Source organism: Chiloscyllium punctatum, chromosome 6, assembly GCF_047496795.1.
Source record: "Chiloscyllium punctatum isolate Juve2018m chromosome 6, sChiPun1.3, whole genome shotgun sequence".
NCBI classification, from domain to species: domain Eukaryota; kingdom Metazoa; phylum Chordata; class Chondrichthyes; order Orectolobiformes; family Hemiscylliidae; genus Chiloscyllium; species Chiloscyllium punctatum.
This window is the reverse complement of record NC_092744.1, coordinates 13,022,336-13,040,660: the sequence shown is the minus strand read 5'-3', so window position 1 is coordinate 13,040,660 and position 18,325 is coordinate 13,022,336.

Here is an 18,325-nt window from a genome sequence, read left to right as displayed (position 1 = left end):
GAAAAGTGTGGTGCCTGAAAAGCACAGCAGGTCAGGCAGCATCCGAGGAGCAGGATAGTCGACATTTCGGGCATAAGCTCTTCATCAGGAATGTCATCACCAAAAACAGGCATCTTCCCTAAGGTTTGCTGAGATAGAAGATCAATGATTGCACAATGTTAAGCGCCATTTTTGACTCCTCAGATACTGAAGCAGGCCATGTTCAAATGCAACAAGATCTGGGCAATATCCAGGCTTGGGCTGATAAACGACAAACAATGTTCATGCCATACAAATGCCAGACAATGAACATCTCCAATAAGGGACGATCTTATCACTGTATTCACCCGCTGTCAATATCCTTAGTTACCATTGACCAGAAACTCAACTGGACTCACCACATAAACACTGTGGCTACACGTCAGAAGCTAGGAATACTGCAGTGAGTAACTCACCATCTGACTCCTCAAAGCCTGTTTATCATCTACACGGCACAAGTCAGGAGTGTGATGTAATGCTCCCCATTTGCCTGGATGAGTGCAGCTCCAACAACACACAAGAAACTTGACACCATACAGGACACAGCAGCTCACTGAGTTGGCATTACATCCACAAGCATCCACTCCCTCCGCCACCAGTGCTCAGTAGCAGCAGTCTGTACTATCTGCCCGATGCACTGCAGAAATTCACCAAAGATCCTTAGGCAACACCTTCCAAAACCATGACCACCTCCATCTAGAAGTCTACCCACAACACACGGCCAGCAGCGATTAAAGAAGGCAGCTCACTACCACCTTCTCAAGGGCAGCCAGGGACAGGCAATAGACGCTGGCCCAGCCAGCAGAACGGATTTTTAAAATTAAAACTGTGTGATGCAAAGGAATGATTATATTTGGTGTCTTTGTCATTTTTAATTGATTGAATTTCTGAGAGTACTCATGATACAGCAAAATGGGACCATTCTAGTTCAGGAAATACAAAATGTTTGAGTGGGAAAAATAAGTTTTCTTATTGTAAAACTGCTTAAGTATACTGAGCAAGCATTCAAATGGAATACTGCAGGATGTATCACTGAGTCCTTCTGCTTAATGAGGGAGGGCATTATTCTGGTGGATGGATTAAAATGGTTTATATGGCCTTCCACAACCTTAAATATCTTCTGAGTATTGCTATGAGCCCTGTGGAGGCTCATAAATTTTAAGAGACATGAATTCCCTCGCAACCAGTGGAACGAATTCCATAACAATAGATTAAATATTCCTTAATAGGCACCAATAACCTAAACCACAGAAAACCACTTCCTATTAACTAATTCACTCAACCAAAATACTTTATGATCCATTTGTACATTACACCACACTGTCAGCAGATACATAGCCCGACAGATTCAACCCCAAACTTCTCACCAATTTTCAACATGCTCCATTCTCCCATTCACCAATCTTCCTACATCCTTTGAGAGTCATTTCATTCAGACTATTCAAACAGAAAATCAACTTCCATCAACAAATTGCTCAATAGCAAATATAAAACTGTCTTCTTCTGTTATGCTTATCGACAGCTCTTTTTGGTCTCTTCCTCTCATTTTTTGAGTCTGAGTCTATGTCCAGAGGTAAACTGATCTTCTTTTGTGTCCACGTATGACAATTGGCAGTTGATTTGCTATGAGGCTAGGCCTCATTCCCCTGACAACCAAGTCACATGGGCCTGTCCCTAAGCAGAATTATAACATTCACATCATTCTCCTTTCAGAGTGTTCTAAAGGAGAACAGAGGTTTTGACATGATGAGGTCATTCACTTCCACTATTCATCTAAATCAAGACTGATATTCTACCTCAGTACTGTTTCCTTGCATGACCTTCATTTCTCTTAATGTCGTATCCATCTTTGTCTTGGATATATTCAACATCCCTCTTGGATTCCAAACATTCACCATTCTCTTAATGAAGAAACCCTTCCTCATCTCGGTCCTCAACTGACTGCCTCTTCTGAGATTTTGTCCCCTAGTTCTTGACTCCACAGCTTAGGGAGACATTCTTGTTACAAAATCCTTAAAAATATTGACAAGGTAGGCTTCAGGGAGATCATCTCTGATTCTTCTAAGTGCTACAGAATACAGGCTCAGTCTCCTGACTTCCTCCTCAAAGGGAAATCCCATCACCCTAGGGAACAACCTGGTGAGCCTTCTTTGCATTCCTTATATGGCAAGTATATAAAGTACTCCCACTGATGAGGAGATCCAAACTGTACACAACGCTCCAGGTGTGACCTCACCAAGACACAAATGCAGCAAGGAATCTTTACTCCTGTACTCAAATCCTCTTGCAGTTAAGACCAACATACACCATTTGCCTTCCGAATTGCTTGCCTTCCCTGTATGTTTTACCTTAAACTGAAAGAAACTGTTTAAAATCCAACGGTCGTATGAAGTCTCACATTCGCTACAGCATGCTGGAAAAGTTGGACAGAAGCCTATATTTTACCATATATTTTATTGTCTTTTGGTGTGCCTCTCTGTGTCTACATTTTTATAAGTGGGCGTGTTGTGTGTATTGTGTAACTTTTATCTGTGAAATCAACCACTGCAACCAAAAATAGATGAGATTAAAAACATTTCATCGCACTCAAAAGTTCTGTTTGATTTCCAGCAAGGAGAAGCTTCAGATTTCTGTGTATGCTTTTTACCTTCACTAAACAATTATTTAATCTCACAGCTTTTGTGGGTTTGTTACTATCAAAGGATTTGATTTGTGATATAAACAACATACAAATTATCTCAGAGATAATATTTGTATGAGTTCTTTTTATGAAAAGCCACATAAGTGCTTTATAAGTAAATATTGTGTGGATAATAATCACAAGTACTTCCTTTATTCACTAATCTTAGACTGTGCTGCACCCACTAGAGGTTCCATCTAATGGCTTTCAGGTCAGGCATGTGGGATTTTCAGTTCTTTTCCTGCCTTTATTTTCAATTCATGATGGTGACCAGCTGAAAATATAGTTGGGTGAAACACTGTTTGAATTGTGACACCAATACTTGAGGGTCTAATTTCTCCTGACACCACTGATAGCAAACTGCTCATGCTTCCTGAATGGTTTGGTGGATAAAGCCACTGTTTCACAGGGTCCTGAGCTGTACTATCTGAGCAGAACCCACATTCTACCCCCTTTCGGTCCAGAGGGAGGTCTCTAATCTCAGAATGGGCCAGGTAAAAAAATCCTTCCAACGTCAAGAGCATGAACAATGGCCTTAGTATCTCTCAGCTGGGAAAAGGCTGAATAGTCACCCACCTCAGCCTTCAGATTCAATTTTTTTTATATTCACTCGTGGCACAAGGGTATCACTGGCTGGGGCCAGTATTTTTATTACCCATCCCTAGTTGCCCTTGAGAGGTGGTGGTGAGCTGCCTTCTTGAACCACTGCATTCAATGTGCTGTAGTAGATCCACAATGCCATTAGGGAGGGAATTCCAGGATTTTGCCTCGGTGACACTGAAGGAACGGCGATATATTTTCAAATCAGGATGGTGAGCGGCTTGGAGGGGAACTTGCAGGGAGTGTGTTCCTACGTATCTGCTCCCCTTGTCCTTCTAAATGGAAGCGGCTATGGTAGGTGCTGTCTAAGGAGCTGTGGTGAATTTCTGCAGTGCACCTTGTAAATGATGTAAGATGATGCTTGAGGGTGCTAATTAAAATGGGTTGTCCTGGATGGTGTTGAGCTTCTTGAGTGTTACTGGAGTTGCGCTCATCTAGAAAAGTGGGGTTTATTCCATCACAGTCCTAACTTATGTCTTATAGATTGTGGAGAGGCTTTGGGGAATGCAAGATGAGTTATTTTCTGCTGTATTTCTAGCCTCTGACTTGCTCATGCAGCCACTGTATTTATGTGACTAGTCCAGTTCAGTTTCTGGATTAGTGGTGCTGGAAGAGCACAGCAGTTCAGGCAGCATCCAAGTAGCTTCGAAATCGACGTTTCGGGCAAAAGCCCTTCATCAGTTTCTGGTCAACTGTAACTTCTAGACTCAGTAGTGGTAACACCATTGAATGTCATAGGGTGATAGTTAGACTCTTTGTTGTTGGAGATGGTCATTACCATGCACTTGTGTGTTGTTATGTGGCAACCCAAGCCTGGATGTAGTCTGGATTTTGCTATAGTTGGACTCGTAAAGACTGCATCTTGCTATTTTTCGTTATTTCTGACTGTGGGCAATAATGGGCCAAAGGATATTTTAGTTCTGAAGGGCTGTTGAGGGGATTGCCGTATTTTTTTCTAAAGGCAAGATACCTGACTCTCATTACACAGCTGCTTGTTTAAGCTGTAGGGAGAGGACTACAGGTAGTCTGGAGCAAGTGGGTGTGGACAAAGGGAGATTCAACTGGCAGCAACAAGCTGATTGGTCGGTGGAATGAAGACCAGGTATTCTGCCTGCCAACAATTGTATGATTGGCTTTTAGATAACTGAACAGCCTTGGGGCATGAATGTTCGGTCTGAAGCCATTAGAGCTCCAGAAAGGGTCTCGGCAGTAAAAATAAACCCAGTTCAAGTTTACTTCTCCTCATCAGTTATTGTGAACTGTGACTTTAAGCAGTGAGTTAGAGACTTAAAAGATTTTAATGTGAAGCAATCACTCTGTGTTTCCTGCAAACAAGTGGAAGTATCTAGAGAAGGAAGATTGAGGAGCAGCAGGTTCTGATAAACCAAAAGGAACATCTCTGTGAACCCTGTGGACAGGGACCATTGAGCTGGGATGACACAGTGGTTAGCACAGCTGCCTCACAGCACCAGGGATCTGAGTTCCATTCTGTCTTTGGGTGGCTGTCTATATGAAGTTTGCACATTTTCCCTGGGTCGCGTGCTCTAGTTTCCTTGGAGAAAGTGAGGACTCCAGATGCTGGAGATCAGAGCTTAAAAATGTGTTGCTGGAAAAGCGCAGCAGGTCAGGCAGTATCAAAGGAGAAGGAGAATCGACGTTCCTGAAGAAGGGCTTATGCCCAAAATGTCGATTTGAGGATTGGCTGTCTGACAGAAGGCAGAAAGTTGGGATAAAAGGTTCTTTTTCAGAATGGTAGCCGATGACAAGTGGTGTCCCGCAGGGTTCAGTGTTGGGGCTGCAGCTGTTCACTTTATATGTTAATGATCTGGATGAAGGGACTGGGGGCATTCTGGTGAAGTTTTCTGATGATACGAAGTTAGGAGGACAGGCAGGTAGTTCTGAGGAGGTGGGGAGGCTGCAGAAAGAGTTAGACAGTTTCGGAGAGTCGTCCAGGAAATGGCTGATGAAATTCAATGTGAGCAAACGCGAGGTCTTGCACTTTGGAAAAAAAAGAAAACAGGCATGGACTATTTTCTAAATGGTGAGAAAATTCCTAAAGCCAAAGTACAAAGGGATCTGGGAGTGCTAGTCCAGGATTCTCTAAAGGTTAACTAGCAGGTTGAATCTGTGATTAAGAAAGCGAATGTAATGTAGTCATTTATCTCAAGAGGGTTGGAATATAAAAGCAGCAATGTGCTTCTGAGACTTTATAAAGCTCTAGTTAGGCCCCATTTAGAATACTGTGTCCAATTTTGGGCACCACACCTCAGGAAGGACATACTGGCACTGGAGCGTGTCCAGCAGAGATTCGCACAGATGATCCCTGGAATGGTAGGCCTAATGTATGATAAACGGCTGAGGATTCTGGGATTGTATTCATTAGAGTTTAGAAGGTTGAGGGGACATCTAATAAAACTTACAAGATACTGCATGGCTTGGATGTTGGGAAGTTGTTTCCATTGGGCGGGGAGAATAGGACCCATTGGCACAACCTTAGAATTAGAGGGCATCAATTTAGATTGGAAATGAGGAGACACTTCTTCAGCCAGAGAGCGGTGGGCCTGTGGACGTTAAATGTCTTCAAGGCAGAGATTGATAAATTCTTGATCTCGCAAGAAATTAAAGGATACTGGGAGAGTGCATTGAAATGCCCATCAGCCATGATTGAATGGTGGAGTGGACTCGATCGGGTGAATGGCCTTTCTTCCACTCCTATGTCTTATAGGAGGACTTTAGCTAATCAGTGTGGACTTGATGGGCTGAATGGCCTGCTTCCACACTGTCGAAATTTTAAGAACTGCTATCCCAGTTTTTCCTGCCACCCATTACATCCTTTTTTATTATAATGTTTTATGAATGTGTTAGCGTTTTAACTCATGGAGATATGTGTCAACAGTTCATAATTGTGATAGTGTTAGGGTTACTTATCTGTGCTAAATAGTAACCCTTGGTAAGTACAGAAGTTCATCCATCTCTCAACTTGGGTCTAAGAGGTAAGTAAATTTGAGAGTTTTACTTATTTTTAGACTATTTTTTGAAGTCAGACTTAAGGAATAATGGGGCTTTATTTCCAGAGTGCTGCCTCAGTGAGGTGTAGCAATGTGGACTGTATCAGTATCAATGGAACAAACATCCCTATTTCTGACCTTAGGATGGAGGGTTATTGATGAGGCAGCTGAAGATGGTTGGGCCTAGGACACTACCCTGAGGAATTCCTGCAGAGATGTCCTGGAGCTGAGATGACTGACCTCCAACAACCAAAAGATCAAAGGAAATGGATAAGAAAGCAGGAACAGGGGACTCAGCCATGATCATACTGAATGGTAGAGTAGGCTTGAAGGACCAAATAGCCTACTCCTGCTCCTACATTTGATGTTTCCGTCCAAATCCATGTTAAGACCATAAGACCATATGAAATAGGAGTGGAAGTAAGGCCATTCAGCCCACTGAGTCCACTCCGCCATTCAATCATGGCTAATGGGCATTTCAACGCACTCTCCCCGTTGCCCTTAATTCCTTGCGAGATTTAGAACTTATCAATCTCTGCCTTGAAGACATTCAGCGTCCCAGCCTCCACTGCGCTCTTTGGCAATGAATTCCACAGGCCCACCACTCTCTGGCTGAAGAAATGTCTCCTCATTTCCATTCAAAATTGACCCCCTCTAAATCTAAGGCTGTGCCCACGAGTCCTAGTATCCCCGCCTAACGGAAACGATTTCCCAGCATCCACAGGTGCATTATCTTGTAAGTTTCTATTAGATCTCCCCTCAATCTTCTGAACTCTAACGGATACAATCCCAGGATCCTCAGCCGTTCATCGTATGTTAGGCCTACTATTCCAGGGATCATTCGTGTGAATCTCCACTGGACACACTTCAGTGCCAGTATGTCCTTTCTGAGGTGTGGGCCCCGAAAATCAAAACAGTATTCTAAATGGGGTCGTACTAGAGCTTTATAAAGTCTTAGTAGCACCTCACTGTTTTTACATTCCAACCCTCTTGAAATAAATGACTACATTACATTTGCTTTCTTAACCACGGACTCAACCTGCAAGTCAACCTTTAGAGAATCCTGTACTAGCACTCCGAGATCCCTTTGTACTTTGGCTTTAGGAATTTTCTCACCATTGAGAAAATAGTTCATGCCTGTGCTCTTTTTTCCAAAGTGCAAGTCCTTGCATTTGCTCACATTAATTTTCATGTTCCTTTGTATTGTGTATGCTTGGTATGTATCTTTCATGGCTTATATGGTATAAACCTTAAATTATTTCCACCACGATTAGGGGTGCAAGTTGTTGGACAGCTGTTAAATGACTGAATTCAGACTGAAAAGTTTCTCTAATAAAACTTAACCATTGATACAGCGTGTGAATAATAGTTGATAGCCTTCAACTTTAATTCTGCCATGAAACACTAACAGTTTTGCAAAGGACCTAGCAACACACAAATTATCAGCAACCTCCAAAATATGCTACACATTGCAATCTTTCAATCACTATAAATCGTGCTGTATGAAGGTTTCAGGAAAGAAATTAATTGGACTATATCACATGACAGGCAACATGAGTCTAATTATGAGCTCCTGAACTTGCTTGGTTGCTCATTTAGAATGACTGGAGATTGCTTTGATCTTATCGTCACTGTAAGTTGCTATCATTTTGTACACATGGAGAGTGCTCTCAGTACAGAGTTACCCAAATATACCGCAGCGATTGTGTGATTTGAGTTGCCCCACATTAAGCCAATTTCAATAAAACAAATTAAAAGGAGACAAGACATTCTGCAAACAATCCGACTAGAATTCATTTAATTATTAAACTCTTTCCTCGTCAGAAATTGCAAAACATACGGTAGGCCATGATTACAGCTGTATCTCGACGGTTTTATTGCTTCATGGTTTAACATAGCATAATATAGAGATTACAGCATGGTAACAGGCTCTTTAGGCCAAACAGTCAATGTTGATATTTATTTTTCACATAAGCAGGAGTCCTAATCCTGTATATCTATCCTGTTCACATTTCCTTTTATTCCCATTTCACCAATTTATAAATGATGTTACCTCTGCTTCAATTGCTACCTCTACAGTACATTTTAAAGCACCAGAACTTGCTGCATTAAGAACATGGTTTATGATGATATCTCATTGGTCCAAAGCTCTCAGTCACTGACAGCAGCTGGCTTCTATCTGCTTGGGGTGGTGATGGTCTGGTGGTATTGTCGCTAGACTATTAATCTGGCATCCCTCATCATGTTCTGGGCACTTGGGTTCTAACCCTATGATAGGCATCTGGAATTAAGAGTCCAATGATGACCACAAAATGATCGTCGGAAAAAAATCATCTGGTTCACTAATGCCCTTTAGGGAAGGAAACTGCCTTCCTTACCTAGTCTGGTCTCCATGTGACTCCAGACCCACAGCAATGTCATTGACTCTTGATTACCCTCTGGGCAATAAATGCTGGCCTGGCCAGTGAACATTCACATTCTGTGAAATGAATTAAAATATTTTTTTTTAAATCACTTATCATGTTTAAATGCCCACAATTGAAAATTCCATAGTGTTTTCATATTTAATGAAAAAAATCCCAGACACTTTCCATTGATATATATCCTCATACCAAACAGCGTCCAATATGAACCACTCTGTACTCTCTCTCCAACCTCAGTCTCTCTGCAATCCTCTGATTCCACCTTCTGATTTTCATTGCTCCACCACTGGCCACCATGCAGTCAGCTGAGCTGTGAAAATCCTCCCTGATCCTTACTGCCTCTCTCCCTCTTTGCTCCTTCCAGACATTCCTTAAGAGCTTCCACTTTGACTCAGTTGTGTTAGTTATCCTATCATTGCTTGTTTGCAAACATTGTTTGATAATGCTGCTGCAAAATGCCTTTGTTGGAAATCTGCATCCCCATTAAACTAAATTTTTCAACTTTTTCCGACTTAGCATGTGATTTACCTGCTAAAGCAGTTACTTGCTTTCGCTAAATCGTAGAATGAGAGAGTCATAGAGATGTACAGCACGGAAGCAGACCCTTCGGTCCAACTCATCCATGCCGACCAGATATCCTAATCTAATTTAGTCCCATTTGCCAGCACTTGGCCCATATCCCTCTAAGGTAAAAACAATGACTGCAGGTGCTGGACTCTACACCGCTGAAGCCAAACGCCAACTCGAGGACACCTCTTCCCACTGCCCCCTTGACCATGACCCCACCCCCCATCACCAAACCATCATCTCCCAGACCATACAGAACCTCATCACCTCAGGAGATCTCCCACCCATAGCTTCCAAACTCATAATCCGGGAACCCCGCACTGCCCGGTTCTACCTCCTTCCCAAGATCCACAAGCCTGACCACCCTGGCCGACCCATTGTCTCAGCATGCTCCTGCCCCACTGAACTCATCTCTACCTACCTCGACACTGTCCTATCCCCCCTAGTCCAGGAACTCCCCACATATGTTCGAGACACCACCCATGCCCTCCACCTCCTCCAAGACTTCTGTTTCCCCGGCCCCCAACGCCTTATCTACACCATGGATATCCAATCCCTCTACACCTCCATCCGCCATGACCAGGGCCTCCAAGCCCTCCGTTTTTTTCCTCTCCAGACGTCCCCAACAGTACCCTTCCACCGACACTCTCATTCGTTTGGCCGAACTGGTCCTCACCCTTAACAATTTCTCCTTTGAATCCTCCCACTTCCTCCAGACCAAAGGGGTAGCCATGGGCACACGTATGGGCCCCAGTTATGCCTGTCTCTTTGTTGGCTACGTAGAGCAGCTGTGGAGAGAGAAAAAACAGAGTTATCATTTCGAACTCGGTATGAGCTTTCTTCATAAGGGAAAGCTGTTGGAAATTTCTTTTAAATACTTTTGACAGAGGGGAAGGAGTAGCAAGAGGGCAGATGGTGTAGCGATCCAGTGCGAAAGTGGTTGCTAATGGTAATGACAGAGAATAAGAGATAGGTTCAAATTAAATTGTAAAGGGGAGAGAATGGCAACTCCCTGCTCTGCAAAAAGGATATAAACAGAACCTTCCAAACCTGGCCTAGAAGGACCAGGGGAACAGATACATGGGAAAGCCATCTCCTACATATTTCCCTCCAAGCTCTCACCGTCTCCACTCGCAAATATATCACCATTCCTGTTGACAAGCGTTCGCCTGACAAGAAGTATCGAAATGTGTCAAGCTGTGTATTTATCAATGGCAGTGTCAGTCTAAGTGACAGAAATTTAAGTAATATATGGTTTACCCCTATGGAAATTTGTGGATTTGTTTTAATTGTTCATGAGATGCGGCATTGCCGGCTAGGCCAGTATTTATTGACCGTCCTTAATTGCCCTGTAAAAGATGGTAGGGAGCTAGCTGCCTTCATGAACGGTTGCTGTCAGTAGGTACACCCAGAATGCTTTTTGGGAGGGAATTGCAGGATTTTAACTCAGTTTTATGAAGGAATAATAATATGTCATGGATGGTGTTGAGATTTGTGAGTGCTGTTGGAGCTGTACTCATCTGGATACTCAATTAGTTGGCATGGTTAGTGATAGGTGAAAGTATGGTGAATGGGTGTAGGCTAGAAGTCAGTACATTGGTTCTAGGACCCATGGGGTATTGACAGAACATGTTATGTTGTATGTGCTACAGCATGGGAACTGTGAGGGTGAGAAGGATGGGAAGGGTAAAGATTAGAGGAATGTTTTATGTTTGGAATGTACACCTTTGCAAATGGCCCTGAGACACCATTGGCTTAGGTAAGGTGTGGGTGGCATGGTGGCACAGTGGTTAGCACTGCTGCCTCACGGCGCCAGAGACCCGGGTTCAATTCCCCCCTCAGGCGACTGTGTGGAGTTTGCACATTCTCCCCGTGTCTGCGTGGGTTTCCTCTGGGTGCTCCGGTTTCCTCCCACAATCCAAAAACGTGCAGGTTAAGTGAATTGGCCATGCTAAATTGCCCGTAGTGTTATGTGAAGGGGTAAATGTAAGGGAATGAGACTGGGTGGCTTGCGCTTCGGCAGGTCAGTGTGGACTTGTTGGGCCAAAGGGCCTGTTTCCACACTGTAAGTAATCTAATCTAAACTTTTGGGATTGTGAAAAAGGAACGTCTGCATGATTGCACACTGTTCAGCATCATTCACAACCCCTCAGACACTGAAGCCCACATCCAACTGCAACAAGCTCTGGACAATATCCAGGCTTGGGCTGACAAGTAACAAGTAACATTCGCGCGACACAAATACCAGGCTAAGACTAGCACCAATAAGAGTCAATCTAACCACTGCCCATTGATATTCAATGGTGTTACCAACACTGTATCCCCCACTGCCAACATCCTGGGGGTTATTATTGACCAGAAACACAACTGGACTCACCATGTAAACACAATTATTGCAAGAGTAGGTCAGAGGCTACAAATACTGTGGTGAGTAACTTTCTGACTCCACAAAGACTGTCTACCAACTACAAGGCACAAGTCAGGAGTATGATGGAATTATCTCCAGTTGCCCGAATGGATGCAGTCCCAACAACACTCAAGAAGCTTGACACCATCAAGGACAAAACAGATCACTTAATTGGCACCAAATCCACAAGCATCCACTCCCTCCACCACTAGTGCTCAGTAGCAGCAGTGTGTACTATCTGCACGATGCACTGCAGAAATTCACCAAAGATCCTCAGACAGAAACTTCCAAACCCACGGCACTTCCATCTAGGAGGACAAAGGCAGCAAATATGTGGGAACACCACAACCTTCACGTCCCCCTCCACTCACCATCCTGACCTGGAAATATATCGCCATTCCTTCACTGTTGCTGGATCAAAATCCTGGAGTTCCCTCCCAAAGGGCATTGTGGGTCACCCCATAGCAGGTGGACTGCAGCTGTTCAAGCTCACCACCAATTTCTGAAGGGCAACTAGGGACGGGTCAGCCAGCGATGTCCACATCCCAAATATGAGTAAATAGTAAAAAGGAAAGTGTATCGGGACTGTCAAGGTGGAGTTAAAAACAAATGCTAGTTATTTCAGACCACTTGCTTCCACTTGATGGACAGCTCCAACTGCTTATTTAATGGAAACATTTGTTGACGTGTGGTATTAAGCGCTTGAGTGAGATGGTGATGTAAGGGATTAGATGAAGCAATTTAAGTATCTTGATTTTTATTTCAGTAACAATTAAAGTGCATTTTTTTCATGAATGACATAATCAATAGGTTGGAAACTTTATTGTCTGTCAGAATGACTCCTGAGTAATGCCCATGTTCGGTAATAGATTCATACAGTACAGAAAAGGCCTTTTGGCCTATCTAGTCTTCCTGCACTTGTCCTATTTCCTTGCATGTTATGATATTTGAAGTACTCACCCAAATATTTTTGAAAGGTTGTACGGTTTCCATCCTCCATTACCATCCCAGGCAGTGCATTCCAGATTCCCAGCACCTGCTGAGTGAATAAGTATTTTTCCCAAATCTCACTAAATCTCCTGCCCTTCATCCTAAAACTGTCCCCTCTCATGACTGGCCCCTCAACCAAGGGGGACCAGCTGCTCTCTGTTCACCCTGTCCATTCCCCTCATAACCTTGTATACCTCAATCATGTTCCCCCCTCAGCCTTCTCTGCTTTAAAGAAAACGTCAAGATTAGAGTGGTGCTGGAAAAGCACAGCAGGTTAGGCAGCATCTGAGGAGCAGGAACATCGACGTTTTGGGCAAAAGCCGATTCCTGATGAAGGGCTTTTGCCCGAAACGTCGATTTTCCTGCTCCTCAGATGCTGCCTGACCTGCTGTGCTTTTACAGCACCACTCTAATCTTGACTCTAATCTCCAGCATCTGCAGTCCTCACCTTTTGTCTTTAAAGAAAATGTGATGTGGAGATGCTGGTGTTGGACTGGGGTGGACAAAGTCAGAAGTCACATGACACCAGGTTATAGTCCAACAGGTTTATTTAAAATGACAAGCTTTTGGAGCACTGCTCCTTCACCAGGTGAAGTGACTATTACCTGGTGTCATGTGACTTCTGACTGAAGAAAACAATCCAAACTTCTCCAGTCTCTCCTTGTAGCTTAATTTCTCTATCTCAGGCAACATCCTAGTGAACTAAGTTGGTGACTTAGCATGGGGATGGAAGGGCAAATGCTGCTCCATGGAGGATATAAGATGGTGTTGAGTTATCATAGTGGCTTTAAAGGGTCAGCTGAATACTAGAGGTATATGGGGCATGAGGAGCATTGGAAGATGGGTAGCTTTGTCTAGGATGTATGAGGACCGAAAGATGTATAAGGGGCTATGGGTGGGGGTTTGGATACAGGAACATCAACTGGAATGGGTGGGCTTGGAGAATGAGTGGATGAGAGCAAGAGTGTGGTTTTCTGTTTTGATCTCGATCTTTAAACAGAATGTCAAGTGCTCAGACAATCTTTCTGCTCAGCCTGTTTTGGGAATTGGCAAGCTCTTAGACTCTTCTCAGGTTGCCTGGCCTGACTAACAGTCATGCCTTCCACCTCAGACTGAAAACCCAAAGAGCCATAGCTACTTTTACAAATTGAGACCCCAAACCCAGAATTTCTCCCGACTTTGTTGCTCCTGACTCGGAAGTGGAAGTGAAGTGTTCCCTCAGCTATTTTTAACACCCACCTACTTGTGCTGTGCTTCATATACAGTTAACTGGAGCCCAGCTTCTCTTAGCAGTCTTAATTTCAAAGTATTCTGCTAATTTTCATTCTTATGAACAAAATCTACTACCTCACTCTTATTAGGGGGCAAAGTTAAAAAAAACACCCAAAACCAGGTTATAGTCCAACAGGTTTATTTGGAAGCACTAGCTTTTGAAGTGCTGCTCCTTCATCAGGTGGTTGTGGAGAATCAAGACCCGGAAAGCTAACACTTCCAAATAAACCTGTTGGACTATAACCTGGTGTTGTGTGATTGTTAACTTTGTCCACCTCAGTCCAACACTGGCCCCTCCAAGTCATGACTTATTAAGGAAGTAATAGCAGCACATTTGGAAAATTACTTATCTAATCAAGCAGAGTCAGGATGGGTTCATTAAAGGGAAATCGTGCTGAATCATTTATTAGTTTTTTGAGGTAGTGTCAACCAAAGTGGATAGAGGGGAAACAGTAGATGTGTTGTATTTGGACATCCAGAAGACAAGGTGCCTCAGAAAAGGTTAAATCATAAAAGCCCATGATGTTGAACATAATATATTGGCATGAACAGCAAATTGACTAATCAATTAATGACTTGGAGGATGAAGTGAAAGCACTACAACTAAGTTTGCAGACAGCACAAAAGTAGGTGGAAAGGCAAGTTGTGAGAGGGATACAAACAATTTATAGAGCGATCGCGATAGGTTACGTGTGTGGGCAGAACGTTGGCAAATGGAGTACAAGTGTGAGAAAATGTGAAGTTGTTCGCTTCAGAAAGGAGAACGAAATAATAGACTATTATATAAGTGGAGAAACTGCAGAAGGCTGCCTTATAGAGGGACTCGGGGGAACTGTTGCATGAAATGCAGAAAGCTAGCACACATGTGTCTTACTGCAGCTGTACCAGGTGCTGGGGAGACCATTTTTGAGTAATGTGAGCAGCTTTGGCCCCCTTTTACAAAAGGAAAGGTGTCATTTCATTGGAGGCAGTTCAGATAAGGTTCACGAGGATGATCCCTGATTTGGAGGGATTGTCTTATGAGCAAAGGTTAAACAGTTTGGGACTCAACTCACTGGCATCTAAAAGAACAAACTATGATCTTATTGAAACATACAAGATTCTTCAGGAGCTTGACAGGGTAAATGTTAAGAGGATGTTTCCCCTCATGGGACAGCTAGGACCAGAGTGCTCCGTCTCAGAATAGAGGGACACCAATGAGTAGGATGAAGAAGAATTTATTCTCTCAGAGGGTTGAGAGTCTTTGGAACTCCTTGCTGTTGAGGGATAAAATTCTAAGGTATAGTTAAGACCATAAGACCAGAAGAAATAGGAGTGGAAGTAAGGCCATTATTCAGCCCATTGAGTCCACTCTGCCATTCAATCATGGCTGATGGGCATTTCAACGCCCCTTATCGCACTCTCCCTGTATTCCTGAATATTAAAGGAAGAGATGGATAGATTCTTGATGAGTAGAGGATCAAGGGTCACAGAGAAAGGGCATGAAAGTGGACGTGAGGAATGTTGGATCACCAACTTAATGAGTCGTGGAGCAGACTTGAGGGACCGAATGGCCTATCCCAATTCCTGTTTGTGAAGGTCTATTGGCATTGATTTGCATTTAGTTTGTTTTTCTTTAGTCTATTTCACTATCAAAGTTACATCCTGCCTTCCTTTGGAGTTCCTTTGTGCATTTTACTTGTTTTAGTACCACCTCCAAATTTGAACATCACTCCTTACAGCATCATATCCGAATAGATTCTCCCCCCCCCCCAGTGAACCATACAGACTAGGATAGGCCTATATGACACTGCTGGGCACTCCCAGTCACACTGAAAAGGTATCTTTACATGGGGATTTTCTATCCATTCGATCAACCTGCAATTGCCTTCTTTCTAACTCTGTCTCCTCCACTGCCTTGGGAAGGCAGACATCATTATCAAAGACCCCTCCACCCCAGTTATCCTCTCTTCCACTCTCTTCCATCAGGCAAAAGATACAAACGTTTGAAAACTTGTATCAACAGATTTAAGAACAGCTTTTTCTCTGATGGTATCAGGATTATGAATGGACTGCTCATATATTAGAGTTGATCTTTTTCTGTACCTTCTCTGTAGCTGTAGCACTATATTCTGTATTCTGTTCTATTACCCTGATGTTCTTATGTAAGGTAGGTTAGCACGCAAAACAATACTTTTCACTGTATCTCGGTCTATGTGACAATAATAAATTAAATCAAATTGAAATTAAATTCAAATCAGTGGTGGCCTGTCAGTGATGTATGTCATTTTTGTGGCCTTTTCTCTATCAGCTAATCCTGATGCCTCCTCAGTTTATTATTCTATATGATACAATTGTACTCATTGATAACTGAGCTTCAGAGACTCAAGGAAGTTGCTGGCTTCTCGAGGATGTGAATGACCTTATTTCTTAAAGTCATAGAATCTTAGAGCTGTACAGCTTGGAAACAGACCCTTCGGTCCAACCTGTCCATGCCGACCAGATATTCCAACCCAATCTAGTCTCACCTGCCAGGACCCGGCCCATTTCCCTCCAAACCCTTCCTATTCATATACTCATCCAAATGCCTCTTAGATGTTACAATTGTACCAGCCTCCACCACTTCCTCTGGCAGCTCATTCCATACACGTACAATCCTCTTCGTGAAAACGTTGCCCCTTAGGTCTCTTTTATATCTTTCCCCCCTCACCCTAAACCTATGCCTTCTAGTTCTGGACTCCCCGACCCCAGGGAAAAGACTTTGTCTATTATCATATCCATGCCCCTCATAATTTTGTAAACCTCTATAAGGTCACCCCTCAGCCTCCGACACTCCAGGGAAAACAGCCCCAGCCTATTCAGCCTCTCCCTGTAGCTCAGATCCTCCAACCCTGGCAACATCCTTGTAAATCTTTTCTGAATCCTTTCAAGCTTCACAACATCCTTCCAATAGGAAGGAGACCAGAATTGCATGCAATATTCCAACAGTGGCCTAACCAATGTCCTGTACAGCCACAACATGACCTCCCAACTCCTGTACTCAGTCCTTTGACCAATAAAGGAAAGCATACCAAATGCCTCCTTCACTATCCTATCTACCTGTGACTCTACTTTCAAGGAGCGATGAACCTGCACTCCAAGGTCTCTTTGTTCAGCAACACTCCCTAGGACCTTACCATTAAGTGTATAAGTCCTGCTAAGATTTGCTTTCCCAAAATGCAGCACCTCGCATTTATCTGAATTAAACTCCATCCGCCACTTCTCAGCCCATTGGCCCATCTGGTCCAGATCCTGTTGTAATCTGAGGTAACCTTGTTTGCTGTCCACTGCACCTCCAATTTTGGTGTCACCCACAAACTTACTAACTGTGCCTCATATGCTCGCATCCAAATCATTTATGTAAATGACAAAAGGTAGTGGACCCAGCACCGATCCTTGTGGCACTCCACCGGTCACAGGCCTCCAGTCTGAAAAACAACCCTCCACCACCACCTTCTCTCTTCTACCTTTGAGCCTGTGCTGTATCCAAATGGCTAGTTCTCCTTGTATTCCATGAGATCTAACCTTTCTAACCAGTCTCCCATGGGGAACCTTGTCGAACGCCTTACTGACGTCTATATAGATCACATCTACCGCTCTGTCCTCATCAATCCTCTTTGTTACTTTCTCAAAAAACTCAATCAAGTTTGTAAGACATGATTTCCCATGCACAAAGACATGTTGACTATCCCTAGTCAGTCCTTGCCTTTCCAAATACATGTACATCCTGTCCCTCAGGATTCCCTCCAATAATTTGCCCACAACCGAGGTCAGGCTCACCGGTCTATAGTTCCCTGGCTTGTCTTTACTACCCTTCTTAAACAGTGGCACCACGTTGGCCAAACTCCAGTCTTCCGACACCTCACCTGTGACTATCGATGATACAAATATCTCAGCAAGAGGCCCAGCAGTCAATTCTCTAGCTTCTGATCAGGTCCTGGGGATTTATCCACCTTTATGCATTTCGAATTACATTTTCACAAAAAAACTGAAAGAACTGCAGATGCTGGAAATCAGAAACAAAAACAAAAATTACTGGAAAAGCTCAGCAGATCTGGCAGCATCTGTGGGGAGAAACCAGCGTTAATGTTTCGGGTCCAGTGAACTCACGTTTTTATGTAGTTTGCTGCAGACGTACGGCAATTTTACACATCTGTTATGTCTCCGGATTTAATAAAACAGTTTCAAACCTTTCCATATGAGCTGCCAGAAGAAGTGGTGGGAGGCTGGTACAGTTACAGCATTTAAAAGGCAACTGGATGGGTATATGAAAAAGGAAAGTTTTAGAGGGATTTGGGCCAAATACTGGCAAATGGGGCTAGATTAGATTAGGATATCTGGT